Here is a 16,352-nt window from a genome sequence, read left to right as displayed (position 1 = left end):
AAGGTTCCACATAGCAAATATCAAACAGTTTACACATAGATTCATAAGTAGGAAATAGCAAATAGCAAACTTGTCCACGTAGTTTGACAACCCCTACTAAAACATAGATACATATGCAATAGACATGTTTATGGGGCGGATAAACCTCCCCCATCGTATGTTAGGCATGGCCGTGGAGACAGATATGGCAGCGGATCCACCGGTTCAGGCGGAGGCGAAACGCTAGTCGGCATCCGGCCGTTCAAGCAGTCCCACCTTGCCTTGCCCGCTAGAGTTTTCACCTCCGCCCTTCCCCAGTTGATGATATCGAACGCCGATGCACTTGGGGGCGGCATCCTGGCTCTCTCCTCCGCATTGCTCTCGAAGTAGATCCTCCGGCCCAAATTGCGCAGCTCCCAGTTGGAGTGTTGCTTGGCAGCTTCAATGGTCCCTTCCCGGCGTTCTTGGGAGATAGTTGGATCTCCCTCCATCTCTGCAATCACTCTCTTCCACTCCTTCGCACTCTACGCCCAACACTTCTGATCATCGGAGATCCGTTCTGCCCTCTCGTGCCACCGCACTGCCCTCGTCTCCAGTAGGAACTCGTTTGAAAAAGCTCCCACCGGCTGTAGAAGCTCGGGGAAGGACTCGTACATGTACGGAAGTGGCAAGGCAGAAGGGTCGTGTTGGAGATGAATGGGCGATGGTTGCGCCACTGTTGCAGACCTAAACATATGGATCAAATAAATAAAATACATATATTAAGATGTGTCAAATGCAAAATCATACCATATCATATTTACTCCAACCAAATCCACTACTCCAATATGCATCATATCAACATGCATCATATCGTAAAACAAATCCTCCAACATTCATCTTGAATGTATTATCTCCAAACAACATCTTCATATCATCATATCAACATGCATCATAAAACTACTATCAAGTCCTCCCACATGCATTACATCATAATCTTTTTAACACAAACATATGAACTAATGATTAGAGTTCATATTCAATACCACTACTTACTAAAGAACTAATAACTACAACTACAATCAAGCTAAAACAATCTTAGTTACAGAAAAATCCAATCTAAGTTCAAAAATATAGGGATTTGAAGCAAATAATGCGTCGAGTCGAAAGCAAGTTTGCAAAAACTAATTGGAGGGATCGAAGGAGCTTATGTTTCTCTCTTCGGGGACATCTCGATCCGCAAAAACGGTAAAGAAACGGTGAAGATCCGAGGGAGAGAGTGGAGGAGATGAGAGAGGGAGAGAGGGGCGAGTCGGGGAAGAAAAGATGAAACTACCGAGGGGGGGGGAGGAGTGCGGGGTTTCGGGCAAAATAACTGCCCGGACCCTACCGCCACGGACGCTGGCGGTAGGGTCAAACAGGCTACCGCCAGGTACCCTGGTGGTAGGGTGCGACGGAGGGGGGCGGTGGGCGTCTCCGTGTGCTGACATGGATTACTGCCCTACCGCCAACCTTCCTGGCGGTAGCCTGTCTAACCCGACCGCCAGGAACCCTGGCGGTAAGAAAAAGGGTCAAATCCCGAATTTTTTCCAACTAGGGTTAGATCCTGAATTTATATCGCAAAAGGGTCAAAACATGAAATTTTGCCGCAAATATTCGCATCGCATCTTCAGAAAGAAGAACCAAATATTCGTATCGCTACGTCTGGTGGTGTGGTGGTGTTGTGCTGGGATTCACCAACGCCGAGACACTTGCTTTGTCGCCCATTGCGCAAGCATGGTGGCTATTTTTGCACTGCCTTTTGACGCTAGTTCCACAGTTTGTTAAGCACTCGGTGTGTTCACCTTGCTTGCAATGTACGTACTTGATTAAACTTTGTTTTTCATGAATACGCAAAGCTTGCATATCTTTTCGTTGATAGAAGAAGTAGAATGAGTACAAATGGGGTACAACACATGACACGAACATAGACAGACATAAACATGGTGCCTGGAGCAGAGAGAAGGGGATGTTTGGCCCGAACGGAGGATACGTCACGGCTAACCTACCAAACCCGAACCCAAGCAGCAATGCCGAACCAACACAAGAATTCCAACATCAACTGAACTAGAATCAGGGACACTGCGAGCTCGCAAGATAGAGCCTCCAAGAAGGAAGACCCACGTCGGGACGCCGTCGCTATCCGGTCCGGAGGAGTCGGACCTGGGGTTTCCCCTGAGCTCGAAGAGGGGCGCATCTGAAGGCCTTGATACCGCCTATAAGAAGAAAGTGGCACCCACGGGCGCCGCTACTGCCAGGACCATGCAGGTACCTAGGATTGCCTCTCACCTTGCGGAAGCAAACAGAAGCTCAGCTGTGAGGGCTCGTGGATCAGCTGGCCGGACACTTACCCCAATGGAAAGCGGTGAATATGCCGAAGAGTGGGAGGATGCTACTAATTCAGTCTGTGCTATGTGCAATACCACTCCACGCAATGATGGCACTTGACATACCCATAAAGAAGATCATTGAAATGGAGAAAGCTCAAGCGCAAGCCAATGAAGGGTGATGTAAGGTGGCATGGGAAAGAGTGTGCTCACCAAAGCGGGCGGGTGGCTTGGGCATTCTGAACCTAAGGTGGCTTAACTTGGCCATGCAAGCCCGATGGCCCTGGCTCCGGCGTGTGGATGGCTTAAGACCATGGGCACAATTTCATATCGCCGTGCCAAACGAATCAAGACTACTTTTCCAGGCTGCGACGAAGACAATAGTAGGCAACGGAAACAACACGTCGTCCTGGGAGGACAGGTGGATTCAGGGTGCATGTATGGAGGACATCGCCCCAAACCTGTACGTGAAAGTGCTGCAAAGTACGCACTCAACGCGCATGGTTTTCCAAGGCCTGTAGAATGGCGCTTGGGCAACTGACATGGGACCGGAGCTTAATGAGATCAGCTACTGGAGTACATGGCCCTTTGGGAGCTACTAGCCGAGGTTCGGCTCTAGCCGGAGGAGGAGGATGTCACAAGCTGGGCTTGGGAAACGAATGGATGTTTCTCGACAAGGTCAGCTTATGCAGCGAGGTTCTGGGGCAGGGAGGTCGTTCCCACTGCAGCATTCACTTCGAACTCCAGGGCACCGTTGCGTTGCCGCTTCTTCGCGTGGACGGCTCTGCAGAACAAATATTGAACACCGGACAGGCTAGCACGCCGTGGACTGGAACACCAAGAAGCATGCCCGTTTTGTGATCAAGAGGAAGAGACCATCAATCATTTGCTCACTGGATGTGTATTCACGAGACAAATCTGGACAGGAGTTTGCCTAGCAATGAATCGACCAGAGTGGATACCGAATGCGGATACAAAGCTACAAGAATGATGCATCACAAAAGGGGACACGACGATGGGGGCAAGGGACATCCGGGCCTTGCTGATCCTTGGCATATGGGAGTTATGGAAGCACCGAAATGCCATAGTTTTCGATGGTGCCACGCCTTCGAGCTCGCATGTACTACGTAGGATAATTCTTGAGGGTAGAACCTGGAAGAGAGCGAACCTCTTCAAAGGGACGTCGAGCCAATCTTCTTGGCGCTGGAAAGGTGGGCGAGCGGGAGGAGTTAGTCTTAGATCTTTTGTGGGTGAAGTTGGGGTTATGTAATATGTAACTACCAACGTGGAGGGGCTCTTTACCCCATCCTTTTTTTAATATATATAGTACGCACACTTGTCCGTATTCGAGAAAAAAAATTAGTTATATATATTGCTTCCAGCGAGATGCGGGATCTTGTGCCGGACATCTGGCTGTACGTCCAATGTACTCCTATCTACATAGACCTGCGTGCTCTCCCCCAAATCCAACTTGATTTATCTCATGATGGCAACTACTATTGGAGTAAGAGCAACACGGCATTATACTCGACGTGTACTACTACCAGTACTGTACTTGTGTAGTACTAGTAGTACGTACTGCCCAAAGCATTGCGTTGACTGCATAGTGGACTTATGATCAGTGGGGTCCGCTGTGGGGACTTATAATCAGTGGGCGCTCTACTCTCGAGTTCTCTGGTCTATGGTGTGGTGCCTTTCGCACTTTGGTACGTTCACGTACGACCACCAACGTTACTGCCCACTGCGTTGGTGGTAGATTTCCTTTACCTTTTCCGCTTTAGTAGTCCGTTGACGCCTCCCTCGCGTACTCCCTTTTGCTGCCGTCTGGCCTTTAGACCATCTACAGCGGGGCGGGTCGCCCGGTCACTGATCGATCACGAAATTTCGATCCGGACCGGCTTTTTATTAGAGCAACTTCAATGCAGCGATCCAAAATGTTTGCTTCGTTGTGGACAAATGTGAAGGCCCAACGCGTTAACCCAAACCCAAAACGTGTCCGCTTCGCGTTTGCGCAGACGCATTTGCGGCCGAAATTCGTTGGCGCGGACGGGAAGCGGATGCCTCGCGCGCCTTCTCAGCTCCGGCTCCGGCAAAGCCAAGGGCAAGGCCCCGTCCACCCCTCTCCTCCGCCTTCCCTCGCCTCCGTCGGCGCCTTCTCGCCGGCCGAGGCAGCGCGTCAGTGTGCCAGTGTACCAGGCGGAGTGGCACTGGCAGCACGTGTCCCTCTTCCTACCCGGACATGACCCTGCCGCACGACTGACATTTGGATCCGGAGAGGATCTTGGTGCCGCCGGCGCCACGGTCGGCCAGGGCGCACGCGGAGGAGGTACGGCGACGCCGGGCGCTGCTGACGCCGGAGCAGCACAACGATGCCGCGTACGCCTTCGACTCGCCCAACTGGGTTGTTGGTTCGCCTTCGGGCACGAGGAGTCGAGGCGACGCTGATGTCTACTACACAACCTTCTTCTTGTAGACGTTGTTGGGCCTGCAAGTGCACAGGTTTGTAGGACAGTAGCAAATTTCCCTCAAGTTGATGACCTAAGGTTTATCAATCCGTAGGAGGCGTAAGATGAAGATGGTCTCTCTCAAACAACCCTGCAACCAAATAACAAAAAGTCTTTTGTGTCCCCAACACACCCAATACAATGATAAATTGTATAGGTGCACTAGTTCGGCGAAGAGATGGTGATACAAGTGCAAAATAAATAGTAGATATAGGTTTTTGTAATCTGAAAATATAAAAACAGCAAGGTAACAAGTGGTAAAAGTGAGCGTAAATGATATTGCAATGATAGGAAACAAGGCCTAGGGTTCATACTTTCACTAGTGCAAGTTCTCTCAACAATAATAACATAGAAAGATCATATAAGAAGCCCTCAACATGCAACAAAAAGAGTCACTCCAAAGCCACTAATAGCGGAGATCAAACGTAAAGATTATGGTAGGGTACGAAACCACCTCAAAGTTATTCTTTCGGATCAATCTATAAAAGAGTTCGTACTAGAATAACACCTTAAGACACAAATCAACCAAAACCCTAATGTCACCTAGATACTCCACTGTCACCTCAAGTATCCATGGGTATAATTATATGATATGCATCACACAATCTCAGATTCATCCAACCAACATAAAAGTACTTCAAAGAGTGCCCCAAAGTTTCTACCGGAGAGTCAAGAACGTGTGCCAACCCCTATGCATAGGTTCATGGGCGGAACCCGCAAGTTGGTCACCAAAACACACAGCAAGTGGCACATGATATCCCATTGTCACCACAGATAAACACGGCAAGACATACATCAAGTGTTCTCATAAAAGACTCAATCCGATAAGATAACTTCAAAGGGGAAACTCAATTCATCACAAGAGAGTAGAGGGGGAGAAAAATCATAAGATCCAACTACAATAGCAAAGCTCGGGATACATCAAGATCGTGCCATAGAGAGAACACGAGAGAGAGAGAGATCAAACACATAGCTACTGGTACATACCCTCGGCCTCGAGGGTGAACTACTCCCTCCTCGTCATGGATAGCACCGGGATGATGAAGATGGCCACCAGTGATGGGATCCTCCTCCGGCAGGGCACCGGAACGGGCTCCCGAGAGGTTTTTGGTGGCTACAGAGGCTTGCGGCGGCGGAACTCCCGATCTATCTTCTGTTCTGGAAGTTTTAGGGTACGAGAGTATATATGGGTGCAGGGGGTACGTCGGAGGAGCTATGGGGGCCCCACGAGGCAAGGGGGCGCGCCCGGGGTGGGTGGGCACGCCCGCCACCCTCGTGGGCAGCCCGTATCTCCCCTGACGTGCACTCCAAGTTTCCTGGGTTGCTTTCCTTCCAAAAAATAACTTCTCCAGTTGATTTCGTTCCGTTTTGACTCCGTCTGATATTCCTTTTCCTCGAAACACTGAAATAGGCATAAAACAACAAATCTGGGTTGGGCCTCCAGTTAATAGGTTAGTCCCAAAAATAATATAAAAGTGAATAATAAAGCCCAATATTGCCTAAAACAGTAGATAAAGTAGCATGGAGCAATAAAAAATTATAGATACGTTGGAGACGTATCAAGCATCCCCAAGCTTAATTCCTGCTCGTCCTCGAGTAGGTAAATGATAAAAACAGAATTTTTGATGCGGAGTGATACTTTGGCATGATTTCAATGTAATTCTTCTTACTTGTGATATGAATATTCAGATCCGAAAGATTCAAGACAAAAGTTCATATTGACACAAAAATAATAATACTTCAAGCATACTAATCAAAGCAATCATGTCTTCTCAAATAACATGGCAAAAGAAAGTTCATCCCTACAAAATCATATAGTTAGGCTATGCTTCATTTTCGTCACACAAAGATGTTCCCAACTTCTATACCCCCGATGACAAGCCAAACAATTGTTTCATACTTAAATAATCTCAAACTTTTTCAACCTTCACGCAATACATGAGCGTGAGCCATGGATATAGCACTATGGGTGGAATAGAATATGATGATGGGGATTGTGTGGAGAAGACAAAAAAGGTGAAAGTCTCACATTGACGAGGCTAATCAACGGGCTATGGAGATGTCCATCAATTGATGTCAACATGAGGAGTAGGGATTGCCATGCAACGGATGCACTAGAGCTAAGAATGCTGGAAAAAAAACTAGTGGGTGTGCATCCAACTCCCTTGCTCATGAAGACCTAGGGCATTTGAGGAAGCCCATCGTAGGAATATACAAGCCAAGTTCTATAATGAAAGATTCCCACTAGTATAAAAAGACAACTTATGAGACTCACTACATGAAGAACAAGGTGCTACTTTGAAGCACAATGTATGAGACTCACTACATGAAGGACAAGGTGCTACTTTGAAGCACAAGTGTGAAAAAAAGAGATAGTAGCATTGCCCCTTTATTTATATATATATTTTTGGGCCTTTATTTTTTTTCTTTTGGCCTTTCTCTTTTTTTTGGGCAATGCTCTAATAATGATGATCATCACACTTCTATTGATTACAACATAAGGATTACAACTCGAAACTTAGAACAAGATATGACTCTATATGAATGCCTCCGGCGGTGTACCGGGATGGTGCAATGAATCAAGAGTGACATGTATAAAAAATAATGCATGGTGGCTTTGCCACAAATACGATGTCAACTTCATGATCATGCAATGGCAATATGACAAAAGTAATATATGTCATGATGATGATGGAAGTTGCATTGCAATATATCTCGGAATGACTATGGAAATGACATGATAGGTAGGTATGGTGGCTGTTTTGAGGAAAATATAAGGAGGTTTATGTGTGATAGAGCGTATTGTATCACGGGGTTTGGATGCACCCGCGAAGTTTGCACCAACTCTCAAGGTGAGAAAGGGCAATGCACGGTACCGAAGAGGCTAGCAAAGGTGGAAAGGTAAAAGTGCGTATAATCCATGGACTCAACATTAGTCAAAAGAACTCATATACTTATTGCAAAAAATTAGAAGTCATCAAAAATCAAGTACTACGCGCATGCTCCTAGGGGGATAGATTGGTAGGAAAAGACCATCGCTCGTCCCCGACCGCCACTCATAAGGATGCACAAGCCAGGTACACTTCATGTTTCAAATTTGTTACACAACTTTAACCATACGTGCATGCTACGGGACTTGCAAACTTCAACACAAGCATTCGTCAAATTCATAATTACTCAACTAGCACGACTTTGATATTATTACCTCCATATCTCAAAACAATTATCAAGCATCAAACTTATCTTAGTATTCAATTCACTCAAAAAGAAAGCTTCACATATCTTGAATACCAAGTATATTAATATTAAGCAAATTACCATGCTATTAACGACTCTCAAAATAATATAAGTGAAGCATGAGAGTTCATCTATTTCTTAAAAATAAAACTACCACCATGCTCTAAAAGATATAAGTGAAGCACTAGAGCAAAAGACAAACTACTTCGAAAGATATAAGTGAAGATCAATGAGTAGTTGAATAATTTTGCAACTATGTGAAGACTCTCCCATTTAATAATTTCAGATCTAGATACTTTATTCAAACAGAAAGCAAAGCTAAAGGAAACTACAATGCAAGGATAGCACAACTCATGTGAAGAAGCAAAAACTTAGGCTCAACTGATACTAACTGATAGTTGTTGAAGAAGAAAGGTAGGATGCCTACCGGGGCATCCCCAAGCTTAGATGCTTGAGACTTCTTGAAATATTATCTTGGGGTGCCTTGGGCATCCCCAAGCTTGAACTTTTGTGTCTCCTTAATTCCTCTCATATCATGGTTTCTCTTTTTATCAAAAGCTTCATTCACAACAAACTCAACAAGAACTCGTGAGATGGGTTAGTATAAACCAGTGCAAAACCTTATCATTTTCTACTGTACCAAATCACTAAAATTATTATTCAACATTTAATACTAAATGCCTCCACATATTTAATACTCCTATCTTCAAATAGAATCATTAAACAAGCAAACATATGGAAACAATGCAACCATAACAGCAATCTGCCAAAACAGTACAGTCTGTAAAGAATACAAGAGTATCAATACTTCCCTACCTCCAAAAATTATGAACTAAAATTCCCACTGTAATAAATTTATCAGAGCTCAATATGCAAAAAGATTCAACATTAGACCATTCTCTGACTTTTCTAGGAAATTTTTGTAACAGCGATAAACTTTCTGTTTTCAAACAGTAACATGCATACTAGCAAAATAAGCATGGTAAAGGCTATCCTTGACTTTTTTTATTGAAACTAAAGATGCAAAACATTAATATAAATAACAGCAAGCAAATACTAACAAGAGTAAATGACGCTCCAAGCAAAACACATATCATGTGGTGAATAAAAATATAGCTCCAAGTAAAGTTACCGATGAACAAAGGCGAAAGAGGGGATGCCTTCCGGGGCATCCCCAAGCTTAGGCTCTTGGTTATCCTTGAATATCTTGGGGTGCCATGGGCATACACAAGCTTAGGCTCTTTGTCACTCCTTATTCCATGGTCCATTGAATCTTTACCCAAAACTTGAAAACTTCACAACACAAAACTCAACAGAAAACTCGTAAGCTCCGTTAGTATAAGAAAATAAAACAACCACTTAGGTACTGTAATGAACTCATTCTAAATTCATATTGGTGTAATATCTACTGTATTCCAACTTATCTATGGTTCATACCCTCCGATACTACTCATAGATTCATCAAAATAAGCAAATAACACAATGAAAACAGAATCCGTCAAAAACAGAACAGTCTGTAGTAATCTGTATCAAACGTATACTTTTGGAACTCCAAACATTCTACCAAATTAGGAAGTCCTAAGAAATTCGTGTACCAATCCAGATCAAAAAGAATCAGATCATAAGCACGTTTCTGTGAATTAACAAAACTAATTTACTGGGTGCAAAAGTTTCTGATTTTCAGCAGGATCAACACAACTATCACCGTAAGCCATCCTAAAGGTCTTACTTGGCACTTTATTGAAACAAAAGCTATCAAACATGATTACTACAGTATCATAATCATGTGAACACACAAAAACAGTAAGGATAAATATTGGGTTGTCTCCCAACAAGCACTTTTCTTTAATGCATTTTAGCTAGGCATGATGATGACAATGATGCTCACATAAAAGATAAGAATTGAAACATAACGGGAGCATCATGAAGCATATGACTAGCACATTTAAGTCTAACCCACTTCCTATGCATATGGATTTTGTGAGCAAACAACTTATGGGAATGATAATCAACTAGCATAGGAAGGTAAAACAAGCATAGCTTCAAAACTTGAAGCACATAGAGAGGAAACTTTATATTATTGCAATTCCTACAAGCATATGTTCCTCCCTCATAATAATTTTCAGTAGCATCATGAATAAATTCAACAATATAACTAGCACCTAAAGCATTCTTTTCATGATCTACAAGCATAGAAAATTTACTACTCTCCACATAAGCAAAATTCTTCTCATTCGGAATAGTGGGAGTATCATAAGAGACTTGAACACTAAAAAATGTTTCCACATTAAAAGAGTAATGTTGAGAAAAAGGGTAATCATAATTATGACAAGATTTGTAAATATAATCGTCACTACTTTTTATAGCATAAGTTTCATCACAATAATCATCATAAGTAGCAACTTCGTTCTCGTCATAATCGATTGAAACCTCTCCCAAGATAGTGGAATCACTAAATAAAGTTGACACTCTTCCAAATCCACTTTCGTATTCATCACAATAAGATTCAACATCCTCCAAAATAGTGGGATCACTAATTCCTAAATTTGACACTCTTCCAAACCCACTTTCATCAATATAACCATTATAAGTAGGAGGCATGCTATCATCATAACAACTTTGCATATCAAAACTTGGGATGCTAAAAATATTATCTTCATTAAACATAGCATCCCCAAGCTTGGGACAAACATTAATTCCAGCAAATATATTCTCAAATATTTCATCCCAATCAAACATAGCTTCCCCAAGCTTGGGCCCTTTCATATCATAAGCATAATCACTCTCATCATTAAAAATATTGATAGCACCAATAGTATAGCAATTATCATCATCACAATGAGTAGTAGGAGCAACATCATTTGGGAGGGATACCTTTCTACCTTTGTTGCTCCTTCTTTTCTTCTTTTTCTTCACATTATGTGTGGGTTCAACCTTCCTCTTTGAGCTCCTTATTGATGAGATTGGTTGAATAGAAAGCTCCTCCTCGTTACCTGATTCATCATAAGAAATAATAGGAGGAGATTGGGAAGCCTCTTCCCTTTTATTAGTATTCTCATCATCTTCCATTTGCTTTGTTTTCTTTAAGTAATTGGCAATATAAGGATTTTCGATGCAATTCACCACACAATACATATAAATTTCTTCTAGATCAAAATGAAGAATTCTATCAAGGGCAAATTCTGGAATAATCTTAGTTATACGTTTTATTTCTTCATAACCCCAGAGCAAACTAAGCTCATTATGATGTGCAAGGGAAATCAAGTCATCACAATTTTTGGACACGATACGATCATGAAACAATTTGCATTGGGTACTAAAATGATCACGTTCATTGCAAAGTTCACAAGTATGGCTAAGAAAAAATAAATTTTTAGCACATGCATCTAGCCTTTCTTGCAATCATTAAGTTTCTAAGTACTTATGCCTCTTGCAATATCTATCTTCCCTATTTGGTGTGTCCTTGCAAGCCCAATGCACTCCACAAAAATTGACATGCTTATAGGAGGCATTTTCATCATAACTAGTGCAATCATCATTAGCATCATGGATATTCAAAGAATTCGTACTAACAACATTGCAATCATGCTCATCATTCAAATATTTAGTGCCAAACAATTTAGAGATTTCTTCTTCTAGCACTTGAGCACAATTATCCTTTCCATCATACTCATGAAAGATATTAAAAAGATGAAGCGTATGAGACAAACTTAACTCCATTTTTTTTTGTAATTTTCTTATATAGACTAACTAGTGCTAAAGCAATAAACAAAAAGATTCGATTGCAAGATCTAAAGATATACCTTCAAGCACTCACCTCCCCGGCAACGGTGCCAGAAAAGAGCTTCATGTCTACTACACAACCTTCTTCTTGTAGACCTGTTGGGCCTGCAAGTGCACAGGTTTGTAGGACAGTAGCAAATTTCCCTCAAGTGGATGACCTAAGGTTTATCAATTCGTAGGAGGCGTAGGATGAAGATGGTCTCTCTCAAACAACCCTGCAACCAAATAACAAAAAGTCTCTTGTGTCCCCAACACACCCAACACAATGGTAAATTGTATAGGTGCACTAGTCCGGCGAAGAGATGGTGATACAAGTGCAAAATAAATAGTAGATATAGGTTTTTGTAATCTGAAAATATAAAAACAGCAAGGTAACAAGTGGTAAAAGTGAGCGTAAACGGTATTGCAATGGTAGGAAACAAGGCCTAGGGTTCATACTTTCACTAGTGCAAGTTCTCTCAACAATAATAACATAGAAAGATCATATAACAAGCCCTCAACATGCAACAAAGAGTCACTCCAAAGCCACTAATAGCGGAGAACAAACGTAGAGATTATGGTAGGGTATGAAACCACCTCAAAGTTATTCTTTCAGATCAATCTATAAAAGAGTTCGTACTAGAATAACACCTTAAGACACAAATCAACCAAAACCCTAATGTCACCTAGATACTCCATTGTCACCTCAAGTATCTGTGGGCACGATTATACGATATGCATCACACAATCTCAGATTCATCCAACCAACATAAAAGTACTTCAAAGAGTGCCCCAAAGTTTCTACCGGAGAGTCAAGAACGTGCGCCAACCCCTATGCATAGGTTCATGGGCGGAACCCGCAAGTTGGTCACCAAAACATACATCAAGTGGCACATGATATCCCATTGTCACCACAGATAAACACGGCAAGACATACATCAAGTGTTCTCATAAAAGACTCAATCCGATAAGATAACTTCAAAGGGGAAACTCAATTCATCACAAGAGAGTAGAGGGGGAGAAACATCATAAGATCCAACTGTCGGTGTACTAGAATAGGGGTACCCTAGTACCCCGAACTTGTGCACGGGCAGTTGCAGCACCCCGCGGCAAGGCTTGCCGGGCGAACGCCAGGATCCTCCATGGTTCCCTTGGAGCCATTCAAGAACAAAGTATTTAAGCTCAGGAGACAAGGCCCCGGCAAGAGGAGCTTGCCGGGAAGGCCAACCGAGGCACTCCAAGGAACTTGCCGCGACGCGCCACGCGCTCTGGCAAGGCAACAAGGCCCCGGCAAGAGGAGCTTGCCGGGAAGACCAACCAAGGTACCTCGAGGCCCTGAGAGCGACAAGCTTCCGGACCCGACAAGATAACAACAGCGGCAAGGCGCTTGCCGCGGCAGGCGGCCACTCTGTGCCCGCGCTCCAGCGCATCCACCAACGTGTCGCTCTGGGGGCCTCTCCAGGCGCGCATGGCGGGAGGCTGTGCAGCCAGCGGTGCGCAGTGGCATGCGAAGCTAACAAGATCGCCATCATGGCGAACGGTGGCACCCCTAACGGTCCTTTCTGCACTGTTTGGGCGACTCAGACGGGCCTTTAATGCCCTTGTCCCCTGCCGTCAGGGTTAGGTAGGGTGCACTGTGCAAACAACTGTACCAACCACCTCACTTTTTATGTTTATACCCTCCTCTGCGTTGCCACCTGTCGGTGACCCCTTTAGCGTATAAAAGGAGGCCCATGCGCAACGTAGAAGGGGTTCGGACAGTTCGCTTCGATTCATTCATAGCCCAGAAAACACCACGCTCTCTCTCGAGAGCAAGAACACAAGATAATACAACCAGACAAGCAGCAGTAGGAGTGTTATCTCTCCGGAGAGCTCCGAAGCTGGGTAAACTGCTCGTGTGCTTCACCTCGATCCGCTCTTCGTGCTATCTCCGCCCCCCACCGAACCGAAAGGGGCCCGGTCCGCCGGCCCCATAGGTGTTCGTGGATCAGTTTCCCCCGACATCTTTGGCGCGCCAGGTAGGGGGGCGTCGAGATTGTGTGAATCCGATCTGGCATTCACGCGAGCTAGATCTTCATTCCCTTCATCAACATGCCACCGAAGAAGAAGACTTCGGCGGCAACCGCTCCGTCCACGTCACTTCCGCCACCGCTGGAGCAAACGGGTGGTGGAATGGACGCCGGCGGAAGAATGGACGTTGATGAAGAAGCTCATGATGCTGCCAAGTCCAAGGACAAGGCTGCACAAACCTCGGCGACTGTACATGTCACCCGCCACTCTCAAGAGGCGCAAGACCAACAGCATCATGGCACTTGCTGTGCCATACGCATGATAGGCCAAGACCAAGCTGGTGGATCTCGGGGCGCTCAAGACCAGCAAGCACGCCAGCGTGCTGGCATGAGCGGGGCACGGTCGCCTGGGCGGGATACTGCTCCTTCTAACATAGTTAGAAGTTCGAGCACGTCCCGCTCCTCGTGCCGTCCGCCACTGCCACCCACCACTCCAGCAGAAGCTTTGGCACGAGCTCAACTTCTCCTAGATTACCCTCCGACGTCAGACAAGATCGACGAATGGAGGGCCACCATTCAGAGTCTCATCGGCTATGCCAACGGCGACACTCCACGGCGGCCGAGCGCGTCGCCGCCGCGGCAGGGTTGCCGGACGCGAGCCGGTGGCGACGAAACGGGCAGAGGTGCAACTACCATGCAATCACCGCCCCGAAGGCCAAGATCGCCGACTCGCCGGATCCACCTCGACAGCGACTCCACTGCATCTTCGGATCCACGAGCTCGTCGCGATCAGCGCCAAGTTCTTCATGATCGACAACAAGAAGACGCTCGAACCCGCATCGAGCGCCAAAGAGAAGCGTGACGTCAATCCGACAAGCGCGTTGGGCCCTCTGTTGACATGCATGCGCCAGGGGAACCAGGCGATCTGCCGTACGCGGTAGGTTGCCCTGCGTTCACTCGTGAGCTGTGGCAAGTCCAGTGGCCCAGCACAAAGAACTTCAAGCCAGGCATACCGGAGAAGTACGACGGCAAGACGCATCCGTCGGAGTTCCTCAGCATCTACACCATTGCGGTGCAGGCTGCCGGGGGACGAGATGACAAGATCTTTGCCAACTACTTCCTGCTGGTGCTCAAGCCCAACGTCAGATCCTGGCTCATGCACTTGCCGGACAACTCCATATCCTCTTGGGCTGATCTGTGCCATCAGTTTGTCGGCGCCTTCACAGGCGGACACAAGCCACATGGCCAGGAGAGTGATCTTCATCTGCTCGCCCAGAAGGAAGGAGAGCCCCTGCGCAAGTACATTCAGAGATTCAGTAGTGTGCAGCACAACATCCCAGACGTCCACCCTGCCGCGGTGATCAGCGCGTTCCATCAGAATGTGCAAAACCGCAGGATGCGGGAGGAAATGGCGATGTGCAAGATCAGGGACGTCAGTGAATTATATGCACTGGCCGACAAGTGTGCACGTGCTGAGGAAGGGAGGAGACTCCCCGGAGAAAATATAGGAGCGGGAGGATCTGACAGTGAAGATGTTGCCCCGACAAGGAAAAACCGGCGGCGGACCAATAGAAGGAGGAAAGGCAAAGAAGTGCTAGTTGTTGAGCAGTCCGGCAACGGTGGCGGCGCCAAGGAAGCCAAAGCTGGTGACTCCGGCAAGGAGGTTGCCGCGGAGGTGGCGGTCGCCGACAAGCAGGACGGCACCAACAAGAAGTATTGCAAGATCCACCGCACCAAGGGCCATGATCTCCAGAACTGTAAGAAAGTCGAACAGCTTGTTGAGCAATAGAAAGCTGAATACGAGCGGCGCGACAAGGAGAAGGCCCAGGAAGGAGCTGGTGGATCCGGCAAGAAACGTCCCGGCCAAGGAGGACGCCGCGGCAAAGCTAAGCAGCGGCAAGGAGACAGACCTCCTCGCGGCCGCGACAATGATGAAGGTGACGACAACGATGAAGACATGGATGATGAGGAGACTGATGAGCAGGAGTTCCAGAAAGCCACAGAGGTCCTGTGCGTTGACGGTGGTGCTTCTCTGCATGCCTCGCACCGCCAGCTTAAGCAGTGGGTGCGGGAAGTTAATGCAGCAGAACCACCCGTCGAGTCACGCAAGCCTCTGAAATGGTCCGGCACGCCTATCATCTTTGACATTGAGGACCACCCTGATCGCATAACTGCGGTCGGGTGCTTGCCGATGCTGGTTTCACCAACAATCCGCAACCTCAAGGTCACTAAGATGCTAGTTGACGGCGGGGCCGGCTTGAACCTGATCTCCTCCGCGGTGCTCCAGAAACTCCAGATCCCTGACAGCGAGCTCGAAGAGACCGGTACATTTCAAGGAATCAACCCGGGAAGGAGCAAGCCAAAGGGAAAGATCACGTTGCCGGTAACATTTGGCAGCGAGCTGAACTTCAGGACTGAGAGGGTCACGTTTGACGTTGCCGACTTTCCATTGCCTTACAATGGAATCCTTGGCCGACCGGCACTCGCCAAGTTCATGGCAGCCTCTCACTATGCGT

Source organism: Triticum dicoccoides, chromosome 5B (assembly GCF_002162155.2).
Source record: "Triticum dicoccoides isolate Atlit2015 ecotype Zavitan chromosome 5B, WEW_v2.0, whole genome shotgun sequence".
Classification (NCBI taxonomy): domain Eukaryota; kingdom Viridiplantae; phylum Streptophyta; class Magnoliopsida; order Poales; family Poaceae; genus Triticum; species Triticum dicoccoides.
This window is presented reverse-complemented; position numbering follows the sequence as displayed.